General features: G+C 39.9%; 1 protein-coding gene across 1 annotated transcript in view; it reads right to left on the reverse strand.

Moving 5' to 3' along the window:
* Positions 1–13,890, reverse strand: part of LPAR1 (lysophosphatidic acid receptor 1) — a 359,348-nt gene that overhangs the window by 293,315 nt on the left and 52,143 nt on the right. The window contains exons 3-4 of the mRNA XM_078436595.2: positions 12,507–12,716; positions 9,603–9,765 (exon numbers count right to left, since the gene is read on the reverse strand). The gene's annotated coding sequence lies outside the window, so the exon portion shown is untranslated. The remainder of the gene's footprint in view (positions 1–9,602; positions 9,766–12,506; positions 12,717–13,890) is intronic.

The raw sequence follows: 13,890 nt of genomic DNA on the forward strand, positions 1-13,890 counted from the left end.
AAGAATGGAGGACAGATAAAGCCGTGCCACATGGAGGGCCACACACGAACAGTTAGCATCCAGTGCAACAGCTTCAAAGGAAGAACTAAATTCTTGCCCATGTGATAGTTCAGGATTCTGCTCCTTCTCCACACATCTTAATCTGCCAGTAATGTAAATATATGCCAGTCAGTCTTCCAGCTTAAAATCTAAAAATAATATTGTTTTAGCTATTATTATTATTTTAACAGTAATCAGACATACAGGGAGGAGATCCGAAGATAACTCAGCTATCTTGTTTAAACAGGTAAACACCAAAGGTAAATAGACCTCACTTTATTCACGAAGATATAAATAGAAGAAAAAAGGAGTCTATAAAATATATGAGCCTATGATTATGAAAATATTCTGCAGAGGAAGCATATGCATTTGAAAAAGACGTGTAACAGGAAAAAAAAAAGTGAGGTGAATTTCTTGGTACTTTCCAGAAATTTGAGAAAATACAGACTCGTTAAAATTACAGACTTAAAGGCAGAGGCTGAGAAATAGATGGAAATTTTAAAATAAACCTGAAGTTTGTAACAGTAATAATGTAGACGGGAAAACAATACAACAGGAGGCAAAATCTCCTGCCTCCTGAGAGGTGAAGACCAGAACATACAATGTTGAAAATCACAACACTGGAAGTTTTCCCAGGCTACAGAGAAAAAGATCAACAGGTTGAAATGTCAAGAAATGACAAATACGGATCATTGGTCTTAAATACACTCAACATACAGAGACAAGAACAAACAGAACAAAAGTATTAAGAGATATAAAAGAAACGGCTTTTTTTTTTTTTTTTTACAGATTCAGACAAAGATACTAAGGAGATACCTCCACTTAACCATATTCTTCAGGCATTTTTGAACTTTGTGGGTGAGAAAAAAATCCTACAAATATTCAGAGAAAAAGTGGATTCATTACTACTTGTTAAAAGTCCCTCAAGTATAAGCAAAAGAAACTGAGATTAAAGACAAGAAATTAGCTTAAGCAAAAAAAAAAAAAAAAAAAAAAAAAAAGTTTGATTCATGTATTCTGGGAAGTTCTGGGAAGTTCAGGACAAATTTGGTTTCAGGCTCTCTTTCTCTTTCCATTTTGCAGTTCTGTGTGCCTCTGCCTACCTTCATATTCATATTCATTCTCTCAATCTCTCTGCCTCTATGTCTATCCATTGATATATGTATCTATCTACATACCTATTTAGATACATCTGTATAAGAAGTTAGGAGAAATCATTGTTTCTGCTAGATTTGGTAAGGAAGCATGTGAGTCTGGGGTTATGAAGATTACTGGTAGCTACCTACCTTTCTTATCATCTATCTATAAATATATTTATATCTATATAGAAATATTATACATAGGTAGATATGTAATTATATCTATAGATAGGCAGGTAGGTAGGTAGATGGATAACAGATAAGTAGGTAGGTAGGTAGGTCGATGATGCACATGTAGGTAGGTAGGTAAGTAGGTAGGTATACAGATAGATAGATAGGTAGATAGAGCCACCAGCTCTGACTCACATTGCTCACTTACCAAACCTAGCAGAAACAATTATTTCTCAGTTCCTTATATCAATCCCCAGTGAGTCTTGATTGAGTTCTGGTTGAGTCAGGATCCCATTTGAGAAGCAGTCACTATCTCTAGTGATTATACCACTCTGCCTAATCCGCCAGCCTGTATTATGTGGGGAGGGGGAGTGGGGAAGGAGACTGCATGGCGTCATTATTAACAGACTCAACAGAACCATGTGGATTTTCCCAAAGGAACCAGAAGAACTGGGTGGGGAAAACACTAACTACCACAGTCTATTGCTAGACACAACAAAGAAAACTCAGTCTGGCCCCAGATACTGACCCACAACAATAAGTGCTTTGCAACAATGTTTTTCTGAGTTTTTTGGAGAAAACGCAATAAAAAAATAAATCAGGTATGCAAAGGCCCCAAACTGATCTTCCCTGAAAATAACTCAAAAAGGAATTCTAAATAACTAAGAGATAAGAAAAATAAAGACAGCTAACAAACAATAAACGTAGGCTTAAAACCAGCAAAGTGAAACCAAAGCCTCACTTTTCCCGCTATTCTAGATTTTTGGTTGAGAGAAAGTAGGTCCACAATGAGGTGAGAGAACAGGCATAGAACATGCAAGAGAGGGAGCAGGCTGAATAGGAGATTATGACAGACAGTGGGTTGTTGGAATATAAGATTTAAGAGATCAGCACACCGTGTGTGATGGGGGAGGTAAGGTATAATTCTAGAAGCGGGTGCCTGAGAGTCGTTAGAGTTTAAAATGTCAAAGAACTTTGAAGATAGGGTTCTGGAACATTGTCGCGGCATGGTATTTACTCAGACACTGTAAGGACTGAGCCAAGGATCACATACATGGACAGGCGGAGGAGCAGTCATGGGCGACGTCGGCCGTCTGGAGTTAGAGGGGGGCTTAGCTGGGTAGGATGAACTTCACCAAAGGGAAAATTTCCAATGGAACCAAGAGAGGAATGGGAACGGTGCAAGAGGGATCGGGGAGACCATTGTTCTGTGTAGTACCTGAAACTTAGATGAGGCTCTATAGCCTCCACTCACAAGGGCTGTGGGGAAAGCGGTATGTCCTCAAGTGAGAGCCTGATTTCGGTTAAAGCAGGAGGTGGGAGGATCCTTCAGAAAAGAGACCGAAGATAGCACAGGGAAGGTGTGGGAAAGGGAAAGGAATAGTGTGAACTTGGGTCAAGCAAGAGCACTTACACAACACCATCAGAATGCAAGAATGTAAATGAATGATCAGGTGACAAGAAGAGTTTATATTTTGAGGGGCGGCCACAGCTGGTGAGAATGTGAGGCCTGGCGGGATTGGAACTCTACTGTCAGTGTGATTCTGGGCAGGCAGACAGTAAGCAGCCACCGCGGTTGGCAGGTTTGTCTCCCATTCCTGCCTCCAGATATTACCTGCAGTACAAGATCGCCAGCCAGGACAGAACATGCCCCTTATGTCCAACACTCGCAATACAGAGCTCTCTTGTTCTCATGTCCTAATCCAGAGGTCATTATTCAGTTTTAGAATCGGGAGCCAGACCGGCTCTCAATCCTGGCGCTTTTCCTCACTCCTGCCAATCACACTTTTCATTTTTGAAGAGAAAGCCTGTGAGAGGCTGTGTTGACCTCCTGTATTCTCCCATGGGGATCAGACAAACAACCGCAAGGATCTGGCTCATGCCTCACTGAACAGCCCTGGTTCTCAGAATGCTGAGAGCTGGCTGGGCCAGAGGTCTCTTGTTCCTGTATGAATTAATTTTCACTCATGGGGTTCATTCAGAGTTGATAGATCTCACATAGTCCACCTTGTTTTGCTGCAAAGATTCTCATACCGCATTTTATTTTTTTAAAGACTAAAACAGCCCACGATGAAACTGTCCATGGAAAAACACAATTTAAAAGTAGATAATTTGCCATACTATTATCTGTAAACCCCAACTGTGAAAACCCAAAAGATTGTAAACACCATACACTTGAGGTCAGTAAAAGTAGCAAAATCTAGGATGTCTACAATCAAGAAAACAGATAACAAGAGTTGGCAAGGATGTAAAGAAATTAGAACCCTCATTCGTTGCTGATAGGAATATAAAGTAATGCAGTCACTTTGGAAAAGTTTGGTAGTTTTTCAACGTAAAGTTAAACTTTGAGTTAACATATGATGCAGCAATTCCACTCCTTGCTATATACCCAGAAGAACTTTGTACATGAATGTTCACAGCAGCTTTATTTATAATAGCCAAAAAGTAGAAAGAATCCAGATGTCCGTCAACAAATGATAATAAAGTGCAATATATCGATAAAATAGAATGGAAGTTGGCAATAAAAAGTAATGAAATACTGATACATACTACAACATGAATGAACCTTGAAAACATTATGCTAAGTGAAAGAGACCAGACATAAAAGACCATTTATTATGATTCCATTTATATCAAATGTCCAGAATAGGCAGATGTATGGGCAAATGTCCAGAATGGGCATATCAAGTATACTGTATACTTTTAATGGGTGAATTTTACAGTGTATGAATTATATGTCAGTAAAGATTTTTTAAGTGGTAAAGATGAGTTCTATAAATTTTATATTCTAAACCTAGCATATGACAGGCACCCAATAAATGTTTGCTGAGTGAAGAAATGAAGGAATTAATGGTCTTCAATTCACAAGGGTCACAAACTGTGAGCCTTATAAACTTCACTAAAACATCATTTTCACTATATTTATTTGAAATCCATTACAACTGAGGCAGAGACAAAATTGATGCTTGCACAAACAATATCAATACTTTTGGAATGTAGCAAACCATTCAAACAAAATAACCCTGAGAATGTTTACTTTAGTGTCTATCCTATCTCAGCCACCAGTAAATAGTATTGCCCACAGAGATACCTAACCTAACAATACAAAAAAAAGTAGTTAGAATCACCGACCTCTATCTCCAGAATTCTTCAGAGCTAAGTCACATTCACTCATTGAGATCTACGTACTTGTCATTTTTCCTAGTTCATTAAACTCTGGATGGTCGCAGAGTTGGGTTCAAGGTTGAACTGTGTAGGCCTTTAAATCTAGCCTCATGCCAGCTTCTTGCTCTTATGGCCAATCTTGTACATGCTTCTCAGTCTCAAATAGGGCATTGTCCCTCAGAATTCAACCACTGGCTCTATACACAACAGCTAGGAGAAAGAGATAGTACGACCCAAGCTAGCCTCCCCTACAGGGCAGTGTGAATCAGGCATTATTCCAGAAAGCTTCAACCTATCACTGTGTATGAAGATAGTAGATGATATGGCACCTTCAAATCCTTGCATGTAGGGATCAGAGAAATAGAAAAAAAGAGAACCTGGCATCTCTGAGAAACCCTGTAGATTTAAACCATATCGTAGAAATTCCAGACCTAGAATAAAAAGAAAAGTCTATTAGTCCTTCTCCAACTTAATATTGATGACACATGCCCACACACCCTATGAAAGTCAACTTACAAGTAACTGCAACCAGAAGCCCAAGTCTTAGAGAAGGCTCTCCTAATACTAATAATGATAGCTACCAGCCTACATAATATTGAAGGTGAAATGCTGAAAGAGCCATATTCACAAGCTACTGCTGCTAGGGAGATATTTAATAGAGCTACACAGGAAGTATCATTGCATTATAGAATCAGATGATTAATTACTTTTGGCATCCAACAAGGAAGTAAATTCCTACCAAAAGAAATAGCATAAAAATGTCCCCTTTTAACTCTAGAGTAATATTTCTCAAACCAGGCTGCACATTAAAATCACTTTAGGGGCGCCTGGGTGTCTCAGTCTGTTAAGTGATTAAGCATCCGACTTCAGCTCAGGTCATGACCTCACAGTTCGTGAGTTCAAGCCCCGTGTCAGGCTCTGTGCTGACAGCTCAGAGCCTGGAGCCTGTTTCAGATTCTGTGTCTCCCTCTCTCTCTGCCCCTCCCCCACTCGCACTCTGTCTCTCTCTCTCTCTCTCTCTCTCTCTCTCAAAAATAAACATTAAAAACCATTTTTTAAATAAAATGACTTTAGAAAATACACTGATGTTCAAGTCTCACCCCTATGGATTAATCATAATCTATATTTAACAGATCCCCCAAGAGATTCTAAGGGGAATCCAGGGTTCAGAAATGCTATTGTAGACTGTTGGACTGAAAACTCCCAGCAGAGAGAATTAAAAACAGGATGGAGCACCAAGAACCTCAGACCTTTAGATCCAGCAAACAGACTAACACCTACCCCCAAAGTTAACATCAAGCATATGATGAGCATTTTACTGGAAAAACTGTAGAGAATCAAAACTCTGTACAGAAAGTAAATTTTGAACGTTCATAGATGCAAACCTAAGAACTGTGTGCAAATCCTGATGTGACACGTGAAACAAGCAAAGGACATTCTAATGCAGACATGAAGAAACACAATTTCAGATGCTAGGCTGCATCAGAACCAAATTATTCAACTTCTAAGGGATATCGCCACGTACTAAGGATGGAAAACTTGAACTGATATGAGAATCCCATTTAATAATGTTTTACACGTTGTTAGATGTGGATGTGCCCAATTTAGAGCAATGTGCTTTCAGCATGTGGATTCTTGACAAATTATGTCATCCTCAAAAAGTCCCATAAAAATTATCATATACTGCAAAGTACTCGAACACTGCTTGACTCTTAGAACCAAGAGGTGGGGGGCGCCTGGGTGGCTCAGTCGGTTGAGTGGCCGACTTCGGCTCAGGTCATGATCTTGCGGTCCGTGAGTTCGAGCCCCTCGTCGGGCTCTGTGCTGACAGCTCAGAGCCTGGAGCCTGTTTCAGATTCTGTGTCTCCCTCTCTCTGACCCTCCCCCGTTCATGCTCTGTCTCTCTCTGTCTCAAAAATAAATAAACGTTAAAAAAAAAAAAAAAAAGAACCAAGAGGTGGTGCTCAAAGAGTCAAAACAGGTAAGAAACCTATTTTACTAAAGCTTTATTCTTCCTATGTCACTATTAAATGATACACAGAGAAGGTATCTTGGGAGGTCCTTTTGAGTCTTGCTCCCACTGTGAATGCTTCGGACTCTAAGCTTTGGAAATCACTGGGTCTGGTTTTTCTGCTTTTTAAAATGTTTTGGAAGTTCTTCTTTAGCATGATTTCAGAGACCAGGATAAATGACTGGTTTGATCTGAAAACTGGAAAAGCTCATCCTAAGTCATAACCTCTTTGTTAGGAACTCCTCAAAAGTGGATTGAGGTGCCCTACGACCCAGCAATTGCACTACCAGGTATTTATCCAAGGGATACAGGTGTGCTGTTTCGAAGGGGCACATGCACTCCAATGTTTATAGCAGCACCATCAACAATAGCCAAAGGATGGAAAGAGCCCAAATGTCAATAGACGGATGAATGAATAAAAAAGATGTGGTATATACATACAATGGAGTATTACTCAGCAATCAAAAAGAATGAAATCTTGCCATTTGCAACTACTTGGATGGAACTGGAGGGTATTATGCTAAGCAAGCTTAGTCAGAGAAAGACAAATATCATATGACTTTACTCACATGAGGACTTTAAGATACGAAACAGATGAACATAAGGGAAGGGAAGCAAAAATAATATAAAAACAGGGAGGGGGACAAAACATAAGAGACTTTAGAGAACAGAGGGTTGCTGAGGGGGTTGTGGGAGTGGGGATGGGCTAAATGGGTAACGACATTAAGGAATCTACTCCTGAAATCACTGTTGCACTATATGCTAACTAACTTGGAGGTAAATCTTAAAAAATAAATAAAATTTTTTTAAGTGGATTGAGATGTTTTGGTGAAGTGAGACTTTTAACATTTTCGAGTCAAGGAAGTTTGGAAAGTCGAGAAGATTATAAGTACAGTCATTTTATTTTTAAATGCTTCGAGGTTCAGAGAGGAAGCAAGACCAACCTGGCACTCTGCAAGACAAAACAAAAAACAAAGCAGAACAAAAAGACTCTTGGTTCTCAAGGAGGGTGAGTCCAATTAGAAAAGACAATTGCTCTCTTGTACTAAAATCTGACACACAGGAAGCACACTCAGGGGTCACTTCTCACACTCTCCTGCCTGATCAACTTTCAAAGGAGAGAGAGAAAACAGAGAGGTTGCAGAAATCCTGTACCAGAAGTTTCTGGAAGCCCTCACCCATCTGATAACAGCCTACATGTGCCTGACTCTGCATAATAAAGATACAAGACTTTCTGCTTTACTTTTTTCCAAGCTTAGAGCTACACTTCAGAGCTTTGAGGCATATTCATCCTATTTTCCTGGGTGGCTTATTTATGCTCAGTGTTTTATTTCTTACTATTATTACTAATACTCACCTTAGTTTTGGGTAGACACAAATCTAATTTTTCAAGTTGTCAACCATTAGTCAATGCCATATTTTAAATATTTTTATTACAACATAAATACTCATGAACACTGAAGACACACAAATTTTATGAAGAAACTATCACTCATCCTTCTCCCCCACCCTTTCATTCCCATTATCTTAAGGCAAACATGACTAACCACAAAGTATTATCTTTCCATAATCTCTATGAGAAACAAATATATAAATATATCCATGCACAAATATATATATATATACATATATATATATGTATATACATATATATACACATATATATATATATGTATATATATATATATGAGGTTTTATTTTTGTTTTTATAAAAGTAATATCATATTCATTCAAATCTGGCAAACAAACAAAAAATGTCCCCAAAATTCACAAGAACAAGATCTGACTGGCTGTTTCCTCTTGTTGCCACCTATTCAATTCTCAGCCCCACTAGGATCACTAATGACCTCCCAACTGGCAAACCCGATGGCCACCTTTCAACCTCTACCTTATTTTAGCATCTTATCTTTGCACTCGCCAACGTTAACCCCACTTCCTTGCAGCTCCAGTAACACTTTCTGCACCATCGCTTCTCGTTCTCATTATTCCTTCACTCCTTCCTTTGTTACTCCTCCTCCTATCCTCTCTACTGAATGTTTTTAGGCCTCCTTTCTCTCGCTCTGTAATATCACTGACATATCTGATCATTGCCCATGACCTCAGCTATCACACAAGTGAAGAAGACTCCACATTTGTGTTTCCACCTGATCTCTCTGTGACCAATGGCCAACTAGATGTCTCTGCCAGACAGCTATGTCTCAAATTCTAGGTTTCCCCAAACCCCCAAAATCTTTCTCTAGTTTTTCATCCCCTATCTCAACCAACAGTCTCTCCATCCATGCTACCACAGTAGCCAGAAACCTTCAAGTATCCTTGTCAATTTGCTCTCCTAACCCTTTGCACCAAGCACCACTAACTTCACTGACACATTTGCCCTCTCTTATCTATTCTGCAACCTCAACCTAATGCAAGTCCTTCTCCTTTGTTATCTGAATTACTACAGATCATCCTGTTTCGAGTCTCTTCCAAATCATCCTCTTTGACACCATAAGAGTGAATTTTCTAAAATGGTCAGTCTATGTCAGGCCTCTCAAGATTCCCCTTGATCCAATCAGTGAGTCCCCTTGCCTATCAAACAATATTTGAACTCTGTTGGGTAATTCAGTATAGTTTCAATTAGTTCATCAAACCAATCTCCTGTCACTCCTCTTGTGTAAACTATCCTTATGCAAAAACCTTCTCCCAGTGTCTTAGGCAAGTTATCTGTGTCTTGTTGTTCTCCCCAGAAAAAATAATAGGGATAATGAATGTTTATTGAGTATGAGCTATGATCTATGTGTCTTTCCTTTATTACTCTTTTAATCTTCATAAAATCCCTATAAGATAACCACTATTATTATTTCCACATTACAGATTAGGAAACCTGCCCCTGAATGACATCTTCCAATTTGCTCATCCAGTAATAACCTACTTATCCCTCAAGGTACAGCTCAAATTTTACCTCCTTTCTCTCTAGCCATCCAGTCAGAATTCAAAACAGAATAGGTGTTCAATGTTTGCTGAATGGAAAAAAGACAGAGTGGCTGGAAGGCAACTTGTCATTAATTCTTGCATGGAATTCAGAGTGAAATACTCACTGATGTTTTGGGTTGCATGAAGCTTTCTTCCATGTATGTGATATTTGAGTTCTTATTCATGCTTGCCTTTTTAGTCCATAGCGCTATTCAGAAACAACTTGTCATATCACATATGTACCCGAAGAACCAGAGACAATGAGAGTCCTTCCATGTTCATTGCTTTCTAAGAAGTAGGTCAGAAACATCATATATTACTTTTTTTTCACCATCTTAAACATGTAGAGAACTATTATCTACTTACTGCCCCAAATGCTCCCTATGAAGAAAGAGCATGGCTGAACTGGCATACACTACCAGCACTATAGTAGAATGAGACTGGCTCAATCCTCTACCCTTAAACCCTTAAATTTGGGAAGAGAATCCCTGGCCTTCTGTGACCATGTCCTTTCTCATAGACCAAGGCTTGCCCAGAGCCAAGGGTTCATGGTCACCCACAGCCTACATTTCTCCCTCAAAACCATGCTTCTTGCACCTGGACCCCTGAATCCTTTGCCAAAATTACCCTGAGTTGCTTTCAGAGCCAGAGCAGGCCTCTTCTCTGGGCCCTTCCTCCTAAGAGCAGACCATACCAATGAAAAGAATGTCCCTACAGTCAAAGAGGGGCCAAGAGATGCCTGTTTGTGAGGTGGATGGCACTTCTACCTGTAGGTTAGCATACCTACACACATGCACATGATCCACAGAGCCACATTGAGGAGAGGGGTGGGGGGGAAGGGGAGTGAGGGGAAGAGAGGGGAGGAAAGGTTGGAAAAGAAGAGACAAGGGGAGGGGATGGGAGGGGAGGGGAGAGAAGAGAAGATCTAAAGTGTGGACTGGGAGTGCAGGTTCCCCCAGGCTGCCACTTTCAGATGTGGAACTCTTAGAAGTCCAAGAAACTTGACCTTCTAAGTCATTATGAAGATATATAAGTCAAGGTAGGTGAATAGAAGATATTTTATGTAACAATGTGTTAGCCTAAAGTATAACTTATAAATATTTAGTCATCATAATATGCGGGCACTCATTTATATCTTTGCACTGAGCTCTGCCAATTTGAGGAATGGGACTGCTCTTATACTACAGAAAGCTGTTAAGTGGTAGAACTGGTTCTTTAGTGGCACTCTATAGAGAAAGCTAGAAGAGGCAGACGAGCAAGTAGTGAGAGTCTCTGCACACACAGAGCATATGCAGGAATTAATTCTTATGTAAAACATCTGAGAAAAAGACACCCAGAGGGTAGAGCTAAGTTCTGAATCTGAAACTCCTAGCAAAGGCCTAAGGAAACAGCTCTCAATCCTAAGAGTTCTAAGAAAGAAGTCTGGGCCAGCATCCAGGAGTATACACCAAGTAGGAAGAAACAGGCAAGAAGCCAATTCCACACCAGGAGTCAGAGACACTTCTTTGTTTGCCCCTGGGAGTGCCATTTGTGATGCTTACCATGTGAGTGGTACCCTAGTGTTTGTACAATGCTGCAGCCCTGCAGGGAGGCTAGGAACAGCATTTCTATGTTTCCACCAATATAGATGACCCCTGCAAGTGACAGCAGCACCAGTTATTCCTCCTGTACCTATAACATCTGCTAAATACGGACAGCCAGGGCCAGCCAATATAAGACTCTAGCAGTGTAAGTCTCCAGAGTTGGTAGGAACTGTTGACTGGACCTATGGGACTAGAATAATGTCAAATGAAGCACATGTAGTTGTCACAAGACAACTGCAAACCCTCAAAGTACTTCCCAATGATAGGAGGGCCAACTGAGCAAAAGTTAATTTGGTATTCTGTCCATCTTGCTACATATCCCCAAGAGAAATAAAGCAGGGATCATCCTTTCTAAGTCATACTCCATATCAAGAGACACAGATGGTTCAGTGTATCACTTTGTCTAGACACAGAAATTTTTCAAATCAGAATATGTGTAGGAACAACAAAAAAAATCCCTGGAACAATGTCTCAGGAATTCCCATGTGTTGTGGAATGTATGCTAAGTGAAACTTTAGTGCACTAAAGGAATAGATTCTGAAATCAGACAAATGTAGGTTCCTCGATGGTAAGCAACAGAAAATAACTAACTTAAGAAAATATGATGATGATGATGATGATGATGATGATGATGATGATAGAGCAACATTATGATGAAGCTCTCAGAATTGAAGGGAAAGCTGGCAAACAGACTTGGAAAAGACAAAAACTATAGACACATCAGGGAATCTCATTTCAGAAAAGTCTTTGGGAAACCAGAAGGACGGACAAGTTTCAGCGATCCTCAGTACTTTGTTTCTTTATACAGGATTCACATTTATGAGGGGAAAAAGCATCCAATTGGCGTAGTCAACCAGCCTAGTCAAGACTAGTTATATGTCTAGTCTTAATAAGAGGACACTTTGATTAACAGTACTACAAAACTGTATCAAATAGGAAAAGTAGCAAATTTTCCCCAAAAAAATTAACCAAAAAATGTGAAATGGGCACAAGGCAGTTAAAAGTTAGTAACGGTCTCTGCAACTACTTATTTATTATCTGTGTGAATTTAAGCAAATCACTTACTGCTATTGACTCAGTGCTCATGTCCCCCCAAAATTCGTATGTTGAAATCTAATGCCCAATGTGATGATATTTGGAAGTAGGGCCTTTGGGAGATGATTAGGTCATGAGGGTGGGGCTTTCATGAATGGGATTAGTACCCTCATAAAAGAGACCCCAGAGAGTTCGCCCAGAGGGAAAGCCCCTCACCCTTTCAGCCTTGTGAGGACACAGTGAAAAGACAGCTGTATATGGACCAGGAATCAGGCTCTCCCCGGATGTCAAATCTGCTAGTGCCTTTATCTTGTACTTCCAGCCTCTAAAACTATGAGAAATAAATTTCTGTTGTTTTAAACAACCCAGTCCATGGTATTCTATTATAGCAGCCCAAAGTAAGATACTTACCCACTTATACCTTCTGCTAAAATGTGACTTCACAGGTCAGGGGTCTTTGTCTAGTTCATTCACTGATATATCCCAATAGCCTCAAATGAACCTGACACATAAAGAGCTCTTAGTCAATATTTGTCAGAAGAATGAATCTCTCCAAGACTCAGTTCCCGCATTGAAACTGAGATGCCTTGTAGATATATGTAAAACGTCTGCTACAAAGTGCTATAACATAAGAAGAGATCAAGAAATTCTGATTTAGTTATTGCTTTTATTAGAACAAACACTGCTAGAGGCACCTGGGTAGTTCAGTTGGTTAAGCATCTGGCTCTTGGTTTTGGCTCAGGTCATGATCTTATGGTTCGTAGGTTCAAGCCCCACATCGGGCTCCACGCTGACAGCATGGAGCCTACTTGGGATTCTCTCTCTCTCTCTCCCTCTCTCTCTCTCTGCCCCTCCTCTGCTCTCTCTCTCAAAATAAATAAACTTAAAAAAAACTGCTCTTAAAAAAAAAGAACAAATACTGCTAGAATTATTTACTATAAACAAAGTAGAAAAATCCTTTGTGATTATGACAGTTTACTCTGTGAAACCACAATACAAAACAAAAGTTATTCATTATTAGTTCAATACAGTCTGTTACTTTTAGAATTTTAGAACAAAGTAAATAATTTGTCCAATGATGTAACAATATGAAAGGAAATGGAAAAGTGAATTTTAAAAAGCTAGTGTATCCTCAGGGGAGTCTGGTTGCCTAAGAGTGGCACCAATGTATCATTAGCTCCAGACCCAAAATGTTATAGCCTGATGATCTCTGGGCCCTCAGTGATGCTTTATCATACTTTTTTTTTCCACTCTGAGTTGTTTTCATTTTCCTTACCCCATAGCAGATACTCCAACAGTATTTATCCGTCTCTAAGAGCCTCTATTACAATGTGTTCCTGCTTCCTTCCCTATCCAAGGTTGGTATTTCCACTTCTCTTTGAATATTAGAAGCCATTAAACCAAATGAGAAAGAAGAGAGGGAAACTGGGCTAGTACACGCATGACATTCAGCCACATATCCCCACCTTTCTTTCTGGTTCTATGGAAGGAAGTTATTCTTCTCCTTTCCAAAGGATGGCTTTTCCACCGAGACTCCAAATCATATTTCCCTCTGCTATTTCCTGGGCGTTACCTTAGGTAACAAGTTTCTCGTTCTCTGATTACAAGCCAGCTCACCATTCCCCTTCCTAAAACTCTCTCATGACCCTTCTCTCTCCCCATCACTGAGCTTTTTCTGCCCTCGCTTTCATGAACAAACTCCTTAAAAAGCTCTCTACACTCACTGTCCCCCCCCCCACTCACTCCTCAGCCCACTGAAGTTGTCTGCTGCCCCCACCATTCTACTGATGCTTTC

Source organism: Panthera onca, chromosome D4 (genome assembly GCF_046562875.1).
Source record: "Panthera onca isolate mPanOnc1 chromosome D4, mPanOnc1 haplotype 2, whole genome shotgun sequence".
NCBI classification, from domain to species: domain Eukaryota; kingdom Metazoa; phylum Chordata; class Mammalia; order Carnivora; family Felidae; genus Panthera; species Panthera onca.